The sequence below is a fragment of the Cupressus sempervirens genome, chromosome 10 (assembly GCF_028749045.1).
Source record: "Cupressus sempervirens isolate cs-2001-9-10 chromosome 10, ASM2874904v1, whole genome shotgun sequence".
Lineage (NCBI taxonomy): Eukaryota > Viridiplantae > Streptophyta > Pinopsida > Cupressales > Cupressaceae > Cupressus > Cupressus sempervirens.
The window spans coordinates 363,612,069-363,631,466 of record NC_143127.1 but is presented as its reverse complement, the minus strand read 5'-3'; the positions used below and the strand labels follow the sequence as shown (position 1 = coordinate 363,631,466).

The 19,398-nt window shown below is 33.1% G+C and overlaps 1 protein-coding gene and 1 pseudogene across 2 annotated transcripts in view; one reads left to right on the top strand and one right to left on the bottom strand.

Annotated features, from left to right (window-relative positions):
* The window catches only part of LOC149534160 (histone-lysine N-methyltransferase TRX1-like), a 131,823-nt gene that overhangs the window by 41,102 nt on the left and 71,323 nt on the right, over window positions 1-19,398 (bottom strand). The gene's annotated exons all lie outside the window — the stretch shown is intronic.
* LOC149534161 (4-coumarate--CoA ligase 2 pseudogene) lies at window positions 4,171-16,898 on the top strand (annotated as a pseudogene).

Sequence of the window (19,398 nt, the reverse complement as noted above, 5' to 3'; positions counted from 1 at the left end):
AGCCTCACTTTATCCATCTTAATCATCAGGGTCTTTGGAACTACTATCATTAGGTTGAGTCTGCCCAATATTTGGTAGCATGTATGAAGTACCAACCTTCTTTTCCTATAAGAATATCCTCAAACATAAAGGAAAAGATCAAAGTCAATAACCCTTATAGTATGCATAGAATTACAAATAAATGTAAAAGATAAGAATACTTATCTGCACATGAGGATTCAGAAATTGTCTTTTTAGATTATTTGAGAATGGAACATCTCCATTCTAAAAGTGGGAATGGAACATTGTTTATCATTCCCCCCCACAATGTGAAGTTCCCAGTCTTGAATGATGACATATGATGAATCAATTATTCATTATTATCAAGGATTGCTTCAAATGTAGATACCCATGCACACAAAACTAGTCGCCAAGACTACCTAGATTTTTGTGTAAGAAGAAGACTTGGATTGTTTCTTGATTAATTTAACTTTGTATGCTTAAATTTATACCTCTAAATAATCTGCAACACTATATCTATTACCTTCAATTATAATAAGAGGATGTGATCTTTATTTGTTGAGGTTACACAATCGTCCTTCTTGAGAGTCCTTGTTCTCTTAGGAAATAGACATGTCCTTGCCCTCTAGACTCTTATTCTATATCGTTTCAGTATATATTGTGCATCATTGGCACTAATGTTTGATATGTCAATTTCCCTGACTGGTTCATTTCTAAAGGATATCAACCCCCACTATAGCAGGTTTGAAATGTTAAGTAACATGAATTCATTATTTGGCATCTTTAGCTATCAGCAAATGCATCAATATGACAATATTTAATTAGTCTGAACTCTCATCTTTTGCAGAACATTATTTAACAGACGCAAAATCTTAGTTTCCATTGTTTTACATATGTTGCAATGATGTTATTATCAGCTCTTTAAGAGGCATGTGTGAGGTTAGCTAGTCTTTAACTCAATAACAACTTTTGACGTTAAACTTACCCTAGATACAACTGCAAAGCTATTTTATTTGTTATCTTTCTGCAGAAGGATCACGTCTAGGAATAAACTACTAGTTTTAAGATGAACCCACAAAGAGCTTTCATTGATCAGATAAAAATAATGAAGTTCTTTCTAGCAAAGATTATCATTTGTTCTAAACCTTGCACGTATATATGCCTAAGCTTTAAGGTGGGCTATAAAGCTTCATGTAGAATACAAGATTTGTGTTAAATGTAGATTCAAAAGTCAAGGCCGACACGTTAGGCAAGTTGTCAGAGAATTCAGCAGGCACACACGTTTTACTAATATATTGTTTTGGTACAGCTAGAACGATATGCTTTGATAAATCACAAGCCTCTTCAATATTTGAGTCAGGTTGGAGATGATCACAGGGAATGTACCAAATATGTGATTTCCAAATACACCCAGATTTTGTAGTTGGATTAGATGTTTAAGATGATTGGGTATTCATCAGTTAAGCAGTTAACAGAGAAATCTGTTAAACCAAATTTGTACACTTTGATAGAGAATCATGAATTTTGGCCGATGAAATTGTTATAAGTATAATGAGAGGTCAGATTCCTTCATGGCTTGGCAAAACACAATTCCTAGAACAGCTATGGATGGACAAATTTTTATGGAAGGGGCCCAATCTTCCTTTGCAAAAGGACATATTGTCTCTCACCCGTTAGTCATCTACAGAATTATCTTATGGGTAATATTCTCTAAGGTCTGTGATCATTGTATCAGAGAACATTATTAAACGAAAACAGCGGTTGTGGCAATCTGCTCAGGCAATAACTATATTATCATGGCCCGTGGATTTGAGTATTATTGTGTTTAGATAAACTGCCCTCTCTTTTTCTGTAATGTAATTATCATGATGGTCAATGATCTTCATATTCTTTTTCTTCTCTTGAGAATTATAGTATGGTTGATGTTCTTAATGACTTATGATCTGAACGCTACTGCTCAATTCATGGAGTTCGGTCAATGTATACAACCAGCAGATGTCCTCAATCATATGTTGTTCTTGGCATCTTCTAATATTATTCCCTGCCTTCTAATATATGCATCAACAATACATGATATTTACTTTAGTTTAATCGCTGCCCTTCTCCATGCTTTGTTTATTTTCACTATTATTATGTGTTAATCGTACTTTTCATAATCATATTATTTCAAAAATATTATCAATGAATATTTCTTCACTATGAATCCACCGCTTCATCGGATTGTTTCGAACTTTCCCTCAAGGCATTGTTTTTACCTTTCATTTATATCATCGCTGCTCAATGTTTTTGCCAGGGACGAGGGACACTACGGTAAAGTTGATCACCATTTATCCTCAAACATTATATGCTGTCATGTAAGGTAGTTGTTTGAATCTATTATTGCTGCATACAAGTCTTCAAATAATTCTGTTATTACTCAGAAATGAGGGCACCAAAATTCTAAATTGCTGCTCCTTCAAATTTTTCCAGTTCTTTTCGAACCACAGTTCTTGACTTAAATGAAATAAATCGTTATCACTGTTGCCATCTGTTTGGGTTGAGCCCGATAAAGCTCCAAATCTTACACGCATATTGTTCCAAGCTCCAAGTCTTACCCGTCAGGTCGATAACACAATACACATATCTCAAATCACTCCATGGTTGCTTCTGTTACCATTATCAGCATATACAGTCGTTTAATGCTTGAGTAGATTCTGCTTCACGGTAATTTTCAGTACTCCTTCAATTGCATCATATTCGAAAGATTATGATTTTGTCTTTGTGGCTTTCAGCCTTTGCATTGTTTGTTCATCTATTGCTGATCACACATACACGAATGCTATATATGTGTAGCATTGTTTATCAGACGCTGACATGTGTACTATTATCTCTGTTTGAACCTCAAGTCAATGCTCTTATATTCAACATTGTTTGCTACCACCATTTCAATCGCATGACTGGGCATTATAGAGTATGCAATTCAACTAATCCAATATTAAGCTTTGTTTATATATTATTCAGAATCCCAGATGGCTCTATCGGAATTATGTTGTGTCTCCCTCAATGTTTAAAAGATTCCATTTGATAGTTTGAAAGATTTCTTACACTTTGTTGCCCGGTTATTAAAATTGTCTCAATTCCTACCTTACTAGTGCTATGGTTATTCTCGGAATATGCCTTGTTTTAACCATTAAAATGGTCATTTCCTCTCTGAATTTTTGAAAAAGTATGCCCTTCAATATCCCCGGCTCGTTCCCAGCACTTTGAATTTTCGAAATCCAGCTTATGAGTCCAAAGTTATCGCAGGTTAATGGAGAGACCCAAAACACGTAATTTCAATTTTATCATTAACCATTAACCTGTCAAAAGGTTAAGGATAAGTTTCAAATTACGTCTTTTGGAGAAGGTTAATTAACCTCTCCAAAATTACCTATTCTCTTTCTCACCATTAACCTCCCAAAAGGTTAACGTTAAGCTCCGAATTACGTATTTTGGAGGTGGTTAATTAACCTCTCCAAAATTACGTATTCTTTCTCCCATCATTAACCTCTCAAAAGGTTAAGGATGATCTCCAAAATACGTATTTTGGAGGTGGTTAATTAACCTCTTTGAGTAAGCTGATAAAGGTTGGAGATTGAAAGATCAGTCATATCTATGTGAAAACATGGCAAAATTATGGTGACATCTACTCACGTGCTTATCCTCTCAGAAAGCTGATGGATAAATTACGTTCTTATCAAGAGCATTGTGGGAAGCAATGGATAGTGTTTATGAGAGGAATTGGGACTTTTCAAATTTGAAGAAGGTGGTCTTCTTTATGAGAAGAATGTTTATCTATTTTGTAATACAAAAGGCCATTATTCTAAACAAAGTGGAAGATTGATCCAAATTCCTGCAGTTGTGGCAATTGTTTCACCATTTCCTCCATCTGATAAGATTGGGGTTGGATCCGTTACGAAGGGTAAAGATGTGGTACCCATGAAGGAACGGAAGACGCACTGGATTCTTTACGTGCCATATAATAAGAGGCACCTTCCATTTGAGCAGTTACAAACACAAATTCATATATGGAAGTGTACACAGAAGAAAGCTGCATTGAAGCAGTTACCAAAAATACGGCCTATTAAATTTCAATATATTTTGCCTTATTACAAGACCCAATTCAAGAACCTGTGAGGAAGAAGAAGAAGAATGGCTGCAAAAGGAGAAGTAGAGTTCGTGTACAAATCAAAGCTTCCTAACATTTCAATACCAAATCACATGCCATTATACGCCTACTGTTTTGAATGAATGGTGGAGTTCAAAGAGAAAGCGTGCATTATAGAGCGATCTACAAAAAAAAAAATTACAATTATGAGCAAGTCATGTCAATAAGAAAATGTGTGGGTGTTGGTTTAACCAAACTAGGCGTTGGGCATGGTGATGTTATAATGATATTACTGCCCATTTGACCTCAATTTGTATTCACATTTCTTGGAGGATCTTTCATTGGTGCCATCATCACCCCTGCAAATCCTCACTATACAGCAAGGGAGATTGCAAAGAAAGTCCATATTTCGGAAGCCAAGATCATCATTACAAGAGAAGCATATGTGGGGAAGCTGAAAAATGTGAAGCAACAAATTACAATTGTTATGCTTGAGGACCCACCACGACAAGGATGCCTGGCATTCAGTGTTATTGCTCAAGAACAAGATTTAGAAGTGGGATACAAAGTGGGGGCAGAGGAGATTGTGGCGCTGCCATTTTCATCAGGTACAACTGGGCTTCCAAAGGGTGTGATGTTAACACACTCCGCACTCGTTTCCAATGTTGCTTAGCAGGTGGGTGGAGAAAATCCCAATTTGTATATCCATTCAAATGACGTCATGTTGTGTTTGTTGCCTCTTTTCCACATATATGCTCTTCATATGGTGCTCTGCTTGCTCAGAACTGGCGTTGTTGTTTTGATGGTAGAGAAATTCAATGGTATGGGTGTGTTGTTAGAGTTGATAGAGAGATACAAAGTGAGTGTTTCATCATTGGTGCCACCGCTGGTGTTGGGCATGGCAAAGAGTGGAGAAGTGGAGAGATTTGATGTGTCGAGTATGAGAATGCTCATCTCCAGGGCTGCACCACTTGGGAAAGATTTGGAGACGACACTTCAAGCAAGGATTCCCAATACAACCCTCGCCCAACTATACTGGCATGACAAAATTAGCGCCTGTAGTAACAATGAGCCTTGCATTCGCAAAGAAACCATACACGTTTAAATCTGGTTCAGCTGGAACCGTGGTTAGGAATGCCCAAATCAAAATTTTTGACACGAATAACGGACTTTCACTTCCTCATGGTCAGTTAGGTGAAATTTGTGTTCATGGCTCTCAATTAATAAAAGGGTATCTAAACAATCCAGAGGCTACAGAGAAAACTGTAGACAAGAATGGATGGTTGCATAATGGTGACATTGGTTACATTGATGACAATGACAAGCTTTTCGTTGTGGACCATCTAAAAGAGCTTATCAAGTACAAAGCATTCCAGGTAACTCCTACAAATAGTAATGGTCAACATGTGGCTTTCAAAGGCCACACCACTCTATACTAGTATTGGGAAGGGGAATTGATCTACTATATCTGACCTTCTTTACAATCAATAGATCAACAAGTGGACATGCTAATAGATCATCAAAATCAGTCTCAAAGGATTGAAAAATCTATAATCTAATATCAATGGGAAGCCAAGATTATGGTATAACTATCTAGACTACAGTCAGTGCATGACTAATTGAGGTTATGAATGATTGTTTGTGTATCACTACTCAATATGTCAAACTTGGTGACGATCACGAAGAAGAGTCTACATCAAATAACTCAACAAGTCGATGGTTCAACCTTTGAAGACATGTTCCAAGCTGTACATTTCAATTAGTGATCTTTGTCATTTAAGGTTAATTTTAGTGAGGTTAATTAACCTCACCCAAATCACATATTTGGGAAGTAGTTATTAACCACAAAGAGGTAGTTAGTTATTAACCTCTATGTCTATATAAGGGCTCTTTTTGGGCTTTGTAAGGGGACTTTTTAGACTTCAAAAAAAGGGAGCACTAAGCTAAAATTTTGATTGGAAGATGATATTTGGAAAGTATGTACAAATTTTGTCTTCGTAATCAGAAATTCCTATAGGTTCTTGGTACAAGAAAATAAAGGAATGTGCAATTTGAGTTCTCTTCTTTCAAATCTAAATGGTTAGAAATGTTGATTCTCTTTGCAGTGAGCATTCTCACGGTATTGTGCAGATGTTTATGAATCTTTGGATTAGCATTTTGCTAGTAATAGTTCTTAAGCGTAGACCTTGATTATTGTTATTAACAATTTTATGTTAATTCAAGAAAGCTGTGAAGTCTTGTGGTGCATTCGTCATCATGAGCTTTCTCATATTTTAAAGTTTGATTTCATATTTATTCGAAAAACTTTAAAAGTATATCATACGAGGGAGCTGCCCCTCTAAACGCAGAGGAAGGCTGCATACCAAGGGCCTATCCAACTGTTGTGAACGATTTGCCACATAAACTCCGTTGGGCCATTTCTACAGTGAAAAATCTGTTTACCAACACACTTGCAGCTGGCTCTGATAACATGTTAAAGTAACTAAGATCGTTTCTACAAATGTATTTGCATTGCCATTATAATTGATGATTTCCAAATGCAAACTTGGATCTTATATAAATATGAGAGGAGACATGTCTCTTCAAGAGACATGTCTCTAAAGTTAATCACCATTTAGTTTATAAATAACTATATATATAACTCACTTTTAGCACATATATATAATATTAATATATTAATCATATATGTAATATAATATTATATTATTATATTATTAAAATATGTAATGCATAATACATATAATATTACATATATCATATATTAATTATATATATAAGATATATTATGTATAATATATAATATATATTATATTATACATACAAGATACTTATCATAAGGACAATTTATCATCAATGAGGTAGCTTTAATAAACTCAATCCAACAGAGGCTACAACATAGTCATGTCCCGTAGCTTATGTAAATCATAGACATACATATATACACTCATACATATATATTATTATCTCCGTTGATATATAACACAATCAGTCGATGTTCTATCAGCCGATAATGTCATTGGTTCAATCCAAACTATATATATATATATATATATATAGAACATTTATCTGGAAACATAAACACAGATTAGTATATCAGATAGGCATCATTTACTTCTACTGATGCTAAAACATTAACATGGATAGCAATATGTCAACCAATTCTAGAGCTCCAAACACTGATAAAACCATTCAAGCATTGTTTCTGATGGCATCAATTTTTTTTACACGTCTATAATGTGCTCTCCTTTTTCTTCATTGGTTTCAAAATTTTGACCAGTTGCATAGTAATATCTTCCTTCATTTGTATATATATCGTCGGGAAAGGAAATGTGTGTGTTGAATTTATTATGACTGTATAACTTTGAAAACACACCACTTTCGTTATGTTTTCCATATTATGAAGTAATTGGAAAATATTTGCTTGTTATTAACAGTGATCAAGAGATCAATTTATACAAGAGACTAAACGATGTTTCCATAGGAAACAATCGTAAAGAATAGAAACATTCTATTCTAGAAACATGAAACATAATATTAGAAACTTTATAATATTTACATGAGATTACAACAAATAACCATTAGATGCTAAACAGAGAAAATAGAAACAACCTATTATCATAATATCCTCCTTTAATGGTTAATCTATCCAGAGAATGAAGCTATTAAAAAGCGTAATAGACAAATTATGTCTTTTTAAAGTGCTTTGCATTGTTCTATTCGTTGTGAGTTGCGAACCAAATTGCTTAGATAGGGCAGCTAAGCGTTTCCGACATTCAAACTTCATGTGACCAAACTTGTGGCAATAGTTGCATTGAATGTTCTTTCGGGAGCCTTCTAGAGCTGGAGTAGAGGACCTTCCTGAGAAGAGTGTTAAGACTTGCCTTTATCCTTCTGAAAGGATTTAGTAGCAAAGGCTTGCTTTGTGGAGGTGGAGCTAGAACTACTACTGAACTATTGTTTCCACCGATCTTGCTAAAGCAGAAGTGTGCACAGATCCATGCATTTCATATCAACACCAATAGAAGTGATATTGAGAGTCTTGATAAAATGCTCGTAGGACTTGGGAAAATATTTGAAGGTTATGACCACAATGTCCTCTTCCTCCATCTTGTGTCCAATGGCAAGCAACTGATCATGGATTTCTTGAATCCTATTTAGGTGTTCCTAGAGCGATTTCCTCTCATCCATGATAACAGAAAACAAAATGTTCTTGAGAAAGAGGGCTCTACTTTTGTCTGAAGTATCATGAAATTTCTTGAGATGCTCCCATATCTCAACATCTATTTTGTCAGATGGAATCTGAGGGAGTCGATCATCAGCTACAAATAACTTGAAAAGCATCACCGCCTCTCGATTATTTAGATCCCGTGTATCCTAATCAGTAACAACCGTAGTCAGACGTCGTGTAACACCCAAAACAATCTGATTGGTATTCTGATATTCAAAGATTGCTAATATTCGTTGCTTCCATGTGCTATAATTTTGACGATTGAATTTTCAATTGCCCTTGAGCATAATATTTGTCAAAGATGCCATAGCACGTTTTTCACTAAAAAAGCGTGAAAATCTATGAAGGCACGTACTTCGAGGCAAAAAATGGAAGACCCGGTAAAAATGAAGAGGTGCGCAAAATAGAGCTCAAAAAGTCCAATAGGAATATGTTGTCGGATTATGGATCTGCAAGCTCGAAAATCAAGGTAGGAAAATCGAGGCACCCAGAAAAATGGACAACCCAGTTGAGCTCTCCAAAAACCCACCAAGAATCTATAAAAAGTGTTTTGATCTTGTACACAAATCTAGGGTTTTGAACAAAAACAGTCCTAGTTGAAAAAAAGCTTAGAAAAATTGTGGATTTGAAAAGAAAATTGTAGAATTTGGGTGCGAATAAACAATAGAGGTTTGTAAAAAACCTAGACACCTCCAAATAGGCAAAAAAAAACTGTTTTTTTTTTAAATGGGGAAAATAGGCCAAAAAACAAACGAGCGATTTTCAGAGAAATTTGGACGCAAGTGGCAGAAAATTTTAGATTTGAGTTAGAGAAATGGCACCCAACATGTTAAGTTACATTGATTGTTTTCTACAAATGTACTAGCATTGCCAATGTAATTGATGTCTTCCAAATGCAAAATTGAAGACAAAGAAATATGAGAGGAAGAGACATGTCTCTATAGTTAATCATCATTAATTAATAGATTAATTATATAAATAGCCGTATGTATAGTATATGTTATTATATATATAATAATATACAAATAACCATATGTATAATATATATATTATTATAATAAAATATATGCAATATATATATATATATATATTATATATAATAAAATATATGTACTATATATATATATATATATATAAGAATATTTATCTAATGATGATTTACCATCAACAATTTATCTCATGATCGAATCAATCTAACTGCAACTAAAAACTTAACACTTCCTCTTAGTTAGAGAGGATTGATTTAGAACACAAAATGCCTTGAGTATATGAAGAGATATCATCTCAATATGATAATCTTGGAATGGCATATTTAAGGATATCAACATAAATCCATCAACTTAGATGTTATCTTCCAATATAATCCGAAGTATGATTCAACAAAAAATATTAATCATATGATATTCATCATACATATATTCTTTTGGTATGTGCACTCACATCAAATCTTTGATGCCTACCAAAAGAATATGTTATATCCTAGAAGGATATGAATTATTTGATTTCCGGCACTCCAGGACAACAATTTAATATAGTCTATCAGATAACAAGAAATCACAATGTCATGGTCTCTATCATGACAAGTATCATGATATCTAGCACTCCAAGACAACAACTTAATGAAGTTTGTCATAATAACTGGTCTACCATTTATAAAACTGTTACCTTACAATGGTTGCCTTTTGTTTATATATGCAAATGAAAGATCATCACCTTTCATTACATATCATATGCGAAATAGTGATACAAAGGCTTTCACCTCAATTCTCTCTCACAGAGAAGAATGCATTACAGGGAATTTCACTTAGAACTTCTCCTCATAGAGAAGATATCATTCACAAAAGATTATACCTCAAAATTCTCCCTCTGAACAATGATCCTGAGATGTCAAGTCCTCTAGTTACTCCATTAGAAGCTCTCTTTGCCCAAGGATGCCTTTTGTGTTAATGTTTTAGCATCAGTAGAAGTAAATGATGCTTATCTGATATACTAATCTATGTTTTTCAGATAAATTGTTATTGTTGATTCTTATATATATAAGATATATTATATATGTAATATAACATATATTATTTATTATGCATTATATATCTTATATATATATATATATATATATATATATATATATATATATATATATATATATATATATATATATATATATATATATATATATATATATATATATATATATATGATATATGTAATATAATATGTATTATATATATTATGCATTATATATTATTATATAATAATATAATAATATTATATTATATTACATATATGGTTAATATGTTAATATTATATATTAAAGATGAGTTATGCATATAGTTATTTATAAACTAAATGGTGATTAACTATAGAGACATATCTCTTCATGTCTCTTGTAGAGACATGTCTCCTCTCATATTATACATATATGAGATCCAAATCTGCATTTGGAAATCATCAATTGCAATGGCAATGAAAGTACATTTGCAAAAACGATCTCAATTACTTTAACATGGTATCAGAGCAGGTTGCGAATGTATAAATGAACTATTGAACAAGGCATCCAATCCGAGTGTGGGATTGAAGAATGTAAAATGAAGAGAACTTATATAGAGATATTAAAGGCTAGATGCGACTATCATATCATATGAATGGGTAAGTGCCATAAAAGCTACGAACATGTGTTCTCACTATAGATGAATCAAATTATACTAAGAGAGTGTATTTAGGAAGATGAAAGACAATCAGTGCTCAGATAAAGAAGATAAAATAAGCCATTATAATATGATAATACGCTCATTTCCACGTTGGCTTATCCAATGTTGACGAGGATAGAACTTTTAGTCATGAGGTTGCCTGAATTCTGCCAAACAACAATGTCTACTCCACAGAACTCAATTTTAGAGTAACCACACATGATGCCAAAATTCTTGGATCTATTTGCAGTGAATAAAGACTTTGGAAATTAAGGAACCTTGTCAAGATGCGATAGAGGAAGTATTCATCGGAATAAAATACAATGATAGTTGATTAAGGCTGTGCACCAAATGAAATGTTTCTTGACAGAGGAAAAGCTTTGCGCACGTACAGAATTTTTCATCATGTGAAGATTCAATCCTCATGCCTCTATCATCTTTGTTCAAGGAAAGGCACAGTTATTCTTCAAATCGTTGAGAAGCTCAACACAGTGGCATACACCGCCCACCGTCAGTCAAGTTCAATTGTTTCCTTCCAACACAGAAAGTACCTGTAAGGAGATCGATTGGAGGTGACGAGGAGAAAAGGAGATGATGCCAATCGAGACTTGTGACTAATGTCTATGCATAGTTGAGCAGCGAATGATGACTGGTCAATTGATTTGTAACGAGTCACATCATCTAAGATAGTCGAGGAAATATCTACATATACTATCGCACCCAACTTGAGACATTGGGTCCCACGTGACCAAGAGATACATCAGAGCATCGAGTCCACCAAGGAGGGGTACACTCTCATGTGGCCTACGTGGACATTACACATCTCTACTCTAACCACGGAAAAATTGCAACTCTTAATAGATGGATGACGTCCAGAATCACCTTGAGTAGAAATATTGCTTGAACAAGTGGCATTTTGACACATTGGAGCAATGACTTGGCGCTCAGCATCTGTGGTACTCATTATCAAGGATTTCATTGTGAAGGTATCTTCCTAAAACAAGTTTGGAAGTTCAAGGCAATGGCCACCTATGTGTTATGGCATTGACTAATGATACGATTAACATTTGGAATCCAAGATTAAATTATGAATCATGAGGGCATTGAAACATGAAGGATAATAATGTGTTTCCCCAATGCATTCTAATAGCCCTAAGTTGATGGAATAATCTAAGGCCTAGATTCTGGTGCAAAGTTTTAGAGAATGAGGAAGCTCTTGTTCATCTTTCCTGAAAACCATTATGGAAGGTAGAGGTAAGTATTATATTACTTAAGATTATTAAATATATATAATAGTGATATGGGAATAATATAGATCATAATGTGTATATTACTTAAAGTTATGAATTATTGTTTGGTATTATTTGTAAGATAATGTTATATTATGTTTATCTTTGATATTCATTTAATGATATTTTATTATCAAGTTGAATACAAATATAAATGATTTTATTTATTGAAATAAAATGAGAATATTTGTGATAATAAATTCTTTATATAAAATGTATATAAATAAAGCTAGTCATTATGAATAATGACATCAATCATGAAATTTATAAGGGTATATGGACAATACATACATCCTAAGTTACAGCCAGGAAATATTATATTGATTCCATAGGAAAATAATAATATGTTGAAAATATCGATTAAAGCATATCTATAGAAAATTGAATATATGTATATATGTAATTAGTTAAAGGGACATATAATTGTTATTAGAATAATAACATTAATTTTGATTATTATCATTATGATCATTCATTTTAATTTGTATAGTATGGTGAGATAATATAAACCTAAATATGTGATCTCTAGTAATGGATATATATGTCTTTTGATTTCATATTTATTTTGATAAGGAAATATGTATATATGGAAATAAAGAAAATATATGAAAGGGAATCAAGTATTGTCTCTAAGATATTATCCTTCGATTACAAGAGAAAAATAATTTTCAATTATTATATACTAAGAAATATCTTTCTTACCTATATTTCTATACATATAAGCTATGTCCCTTGATCTTTTTCCTTCAAGAATGTTATTTCAGGAAAAAGAGGGAGGTTGATATTTCAGGCAACTTTGAAAGAGAGGGAGCAGATAGATGATATGATTCAGTCAATCTTTGGTGATCTCGATCATATTGATTCAGAGGGAGTAAACTTCTTGTGATGGAATCTTCAATGATCGATAAATTGTAACTGTAAAGAGGACTATAATTCATTCAACTATGTGATCTTAATGGACCTACCCCTTGTGTACATGATATGAAAGTGCAAGTTGGAACTAAGAAAGAAGTATTCAAATTTGATGTGTTGTGAAAGTGTTCAATGATATACGAGTGGTAACTTTACACTGTGGGGAGAATAATAGGCAATGTTTCATTCCCACTTGAACCATTCTTAGAAAAGGAGATATTTCATGATCCTCATGGGCAGATAAGTACTTGTATCTTTTACATTTATCTATTCATTTATTTTTAATTCTATACATACTATAAGGGTCATTTGCTTTGATCTTTTCCTTTATGTTTGAGAATATTCTTACAGGAAAAGAAGGTTGCTACTTCAAATATGCTGCCAAATACTGTGCAGACTAAATCTAATGATAGTAGTTCCAAAGACCTTGATGATCAAGATGGATAAAGTGTGGCTCTTGATGCAAGTATCTTTGATGATTGAGATTATGAGATTCTTCTACATTAAGAGGGAATATGACACTTCTTCGAAGGTAATGTTGGAGCTTAGAAGATTGATACTCAGAGGGAGTCTAGAAATCCATGTGGGTGACTGCATGATGTTGATGGGCCTACTCCTACGTATATCATGAGGGAGTGATGAGTTTGACAGGCATTCTTGGGAAAAGAGAGTTTCTGAGGAAGTAACAAGAGGACCTAACTTCCCAGGATCGATGTTCAAAGGGAGGAACTTTTGAGATGCAATCCTTTGTGGATGATATCGTCTCTATGAGGAGTTCTAAAGAGAAAAACTTGGTATGATTTGTAATATTGAATATTGAATTAAAAAATTTCAATGCAGGCGAGTTTATGCTTCTATTGTTGTTTAGTCACATCATATATGTAATGAAAGGTGACGATCTTTCATGGACATATTTATTCAAAAGGTAATTATTTACAAGGTGACAATCTTGTACATAATAGACCTGTTACCATGGACATCTCTAGACATTGCTTCGAGCAATTAGAGATCATGAGTAACTAGATCAATTAGAGATCATGAGCATCAAATTTTCATGGACATATCTAGACATTGCTTCGAGCAATTAGAGATCATGAAATCTTATGTTATTACTATGGACATCTCTAGGCATTGCTTCAGGCAATTAGAGATCATAGATAACAAACTCATGTTACTATCATGGACATCTCTAGACATTTCTTCGGGCAATTAGAGATCATGAGTAACAAATTTTCATGGACATCTCTAGACATTGCTTCGAGCAATTAGAGATCATGAAATTTTTATGTTATCACTATGGACATCTCTAGACATTGCTTCAGGCAATTAGAGATCATAGGTAACATTTCCATTGTGTTTACTCTAGATTTTGTTTCAAACAATTAGAGATTATAATATACATTATGATAATGTTCATAACGTGGTGATTTTTGTTATCTGACTTATATCTGTTTCATTGTGTGAAGATCAAGCAATCAAGAATTCTATACTGAAGTTCTAATGGTGTATACTTCTCCCTTGCTAAAGAGGGAGTGTTAATGTTTTAGCATCAGTAGAAGTAAATGATGCTTATCTGATATACTAATCTATGTTTTTCAGATAAATTGTTATTGCTGATTCTTATATATATATATATATATATATATTATATATTATATATGTAATATAATATATATTATATATTATATATGTAATATAATATATATTATATATTATGCATTATATATCTTATATATATAATATATATGTGATATATGTAATAAAATATCTATTATATATATTATGCATTATATATTATTATATAATAATATTATATTATATTACATATATGGTTAATATGATAATATTATATATTAAAGATGAGTTATGCATATAGTTATTTATAAACTAAATGGTGATTAACTATAGAGACATGTTTCTTGAAGAGACATGTCTCCTCCTCTCATATTATACATATATGAGATCCAAATCTACATTTGGTAATCATCAATTACACTAGCAATGAAAGTGCATTTGTAGAAACGATCTCAATTACTTTAACATTTTGAACTCCCTCTAAATCTGATATCAATCTTCCGATTTTCTAGTGATAATTCATTACTTCCTCATAATGTATACAAGGGTAGGCCCATCAAACTCATGCAGTTACAAACATGTATTTTTAAACTCCCTATAAATATCTATCTTCTGAGCTCCTTGTATAAAGTTGTCTCTGATGAAATATCAAACTCCCTCTTGATATGAAAGGATACTCAATCTCAACCATCAAAGATATTCGCTTCATAAGCCTCACTTTATCCAGCCAAATCATCAGATGACTAAAGAATTCTAGATCAAGGTTTCTTTGCAAGCTATTGTCATAAGCTTGAGTCTGCACAATATTTGGTAGCATGTGTAAGACACCAACCTTATTTTCCTACAAGAAAATCCCTACACATAAACGAAAAGATCAAGGCAAATAACTCTTATAGTACAAATAAAATTATCTCTGCATCCTTGATACAAGTTTCTTTAATGAAAGTCCATATCCATCAAGTCATAATGCCTCTATGTAATCATTTGTCAAACAATGGGAATGGAACATTGGTTTATATTCCCCTCCCCCCCCCTGCCCCCGCCCCATAATGTAAAATTCCCACTCTTATATTGTTTGAACAATTTTTAAACGAGAAAATTGAAAATTGTCCAGATGTCATTGCCTATCAAGTCTCCAAGCCTTGCTACAGTGGAATTAATGTTCGGAGCCTATTCTAAATAAATTGTATTATTAATTTAGCTATCTTGTTTATTTTCTTCCTGCTCCCTATGTTAACTTTGGACCTTGACTAGAACTCCATTTCTTACGTCAATTTTATAATATTCTTTTCCAGATATCTCCATAAATTGATCCATTCTCTTTTCCTTCTCACATTTGCAGTCTAGCTCTAATACCATGCTGAGTAACATGGATCATTTTCTACAAATGTACTGACATTGCCAATGTAATTGATGTCTTCCACATGCAGATTTGAAGACTCATAAATATGAGAGAAAGAGAAGTGTCATGAAGAGACATGTCTCTATAGTTGATCATCATTAGTTAATTGTAATGTCCCCATTGGTTGCCAGCATCAAAATTTCAGGGATTAGCCTAATATTGGATCCTCGTAGGCTAATAAGGATGGTCAGAGGGTCTTCTGAGGATTGATTCTTCTCCAACATTCAGCGATTTATGGATTTGGCCTTTGTTCGATGTCATTTGGACTCCATTTGCCATACTATGTATAGTAAGTCAAGGGTAATAGAGATGGACCCCTTCTATTTTTAGAAAGTGTATTTAGTCACATGGGGAATTATGAGGAGAGAGTCCTATTTCAAACAACATGGTAATCAGACAAGTATTTCAAGAGATATTAAAGTATAGTGACTTAAGTGATTTATTAAAATATTTTAATGTTATAAAGTTATAAAGTCACTTAAATGACTAAAAGACGAAATAGTCTTTCATCCAACGTTGCTACATTGTTTGTAACTCTCCTCATTCCAAGGTTATAAAAGAAAGCATTTGCATTGGGATTGGGAGCATGAAAAGATATTAACATATTGTTATACAGATTTATATGGTGAAGACAGGAGCTGTAGCAGCTAGGAAGGCGTTTGGGTTGGAGACCACGTGACGTCCAAGTAGTTGTGGGTGGTGGCATTTATAATATAGAGCTCCCACATCAGAACCAGATGTGTGGAGTGAATGAGAGAAAATGCAACAGGTCTGTAGCAGCAACAGGGACTAATTGCAGATGTGGGGGTAGTGACTGGTAATCGGGGTGCAGACCAGAAGAGTGTTGTTAGCAGTCGGGGGTGAAGTAGAAGTTGCTGCCGGTCATCCCAGGTTGCATTGGAAGTAGTAGCAATTGTAGACGGTTTCATCGTTTCTGTCAACAGGCATTACCAAGTCAGGGAGATTCCCCGATCAGGTCACCACAGTGGAAAGAACAGATCACAAGTCCGGAAATATATACTCCAGGTTCCATTATTTCATTGTTTGGGGTTGAAAGACTTTATTTAAATGCTTCAAATAATGTGTAATGCTATGTGATCTCGTTCCATTCTCTTTGCTTTGCTTTCAAATAGTAAACTGTACATAATATTAAATCTGATATCATTGTTTTTAAGCACTGTTATTGTAAGTGATCTCCACATTATATAAAACTTCCTTAGTAATAATTAGAGTCAGAATATTTCAGTGGCATCATAGCTTAATACAAGGATTACACGCCAACTGTTTGACAAAATTCCATTAGTTCAAATTTAAAGTTGCTGATCAGACCAAGCAGGAGTTATTAAATTAATATATTAATTATATAAATAACTGTATGTATAATATATATTATTATATATATAATAATATATAAATAACCATATGTATAATATATATATTATAATAATATAATATATATATATAAGAATATTTATCTAATGATGATTTACCACCAACAATGTACCTCATGATCAAATCAATCTGACTGCAACTACAAACTTAACACAACAGACCTCAACATGAACAACAAAGATTAACCATCGATTGTCAAAGGATTCAGTCACGCTAGTTGCAGATAGAAAGGTGTGAGTTTGCAAACCAGAAAAAATCGTGGGAGTTATAGACAAAATGGTGTGATTTTTTTGGCAGAAAACCCTAGTTGAACCAGAGGTTTTGGAAGCAAATATGCATGAAAATAATTTCAAAAATAAAAGGCAGATAAATTCAACCAAGAAATTATTATTATTTTTGAATAAATTTAGAGTATTGGCTCTAATACCATATTACGAAGTAATTGAAAAATATTTGCTTGTTATTAACAATGATCAAGAGATTAATTTATACAAGAGACTGAATGATGTTTCCTTAGGAAACAATCATAAGGAATAGAAACATTCTATTCTAGAAATAGGAAACTAAATATTAGAGACTTTCTAATATTTACAGGAGATTACAATAGATAACCATTAGATACTAAACAGAGATAATAAAAACAATATATTATCATAATATTCCATGGCGCTTGTTTTTAGCCACCATATTACTTATCTATCCAAATAACTCCGCATTTTTACCTTTCAATAGTTTGACATAAGGAGAAATTTTTTGAATTGAAAATACACAGGAGGTAGTTCCACATCTAGCAGTGATTTTCAAACTTCTTTTTTAAAAATGAAAGAATATAATCACCCCAGATCCTCAACAGCAACAATTTAAAGGAGCAAAACAAAGATACACCCACTTCAATTAAAGCCTAGGAGAAAAAATAGGTCACATATTTCTTAATGAAAATCGTCTTCGCCCACTTCAAACCCTTCTCAATCCAAATCTCAATTTTCCAACCAAACAAAGAGGAGGATAGAAACCAACTTTCAAATAGGAGGGTATACAGCGGTCCACCTTACAGAAAAGAATCTGACTTTGAAATTCAGCATTTCCATCATTTATTCTTCTTTTAATTGTCAAGTATGTTATATTGAGCAATTGAAGATAAATTGTCAAAATGTAGGTTTTGATTTACAAGATGGACTTCCCTAATATTAATTTGAGGATGGATGAGCCAAATGACGTTACACACTTGACTCATAGAAAAGTGGTGGACAGGGTTGCACTTCCTGCCCTTAGGTATAGTTAACATGGGGTCAACGAGAAATTTAATTAGTTTTTTCCTATCAACTCCTAAGAGATTGACTCCAAAATTGGCCAAGTGATTCTAAACCTTTTCGTCCCCTCCTCTGTTATGAATAAATTAAGTGTCTAGAAAGTCATCAAGGATATCTGCAATGTGTATGAATAATATTCATACAATTTTTTTCTTAACCATGTTAATAACAAACATAGAACCCCCTTCAATGTCTAGCTTTTGAAAATAATAGACCTTAGAAATTTTGAAACCTTCAAGAAGGGCTCTTCCTTCCACCCGATTGTTGTTGCTGCAGTCAAAAAAACTACTGAACTAAATGAGCTGATTATTCATCTTTTAACCAGGTCTTATTACCTCCAGCTTGACTATATAACACTATCACAACAGTACCTAGAAAGAATGCTTCCTTCCTCATAAATTCCACTCAAAATCTTTATCAACGATATTTAAGGAGCCTAATATTCTTCATTTCTGAACTTTTACAATTGAATTCATT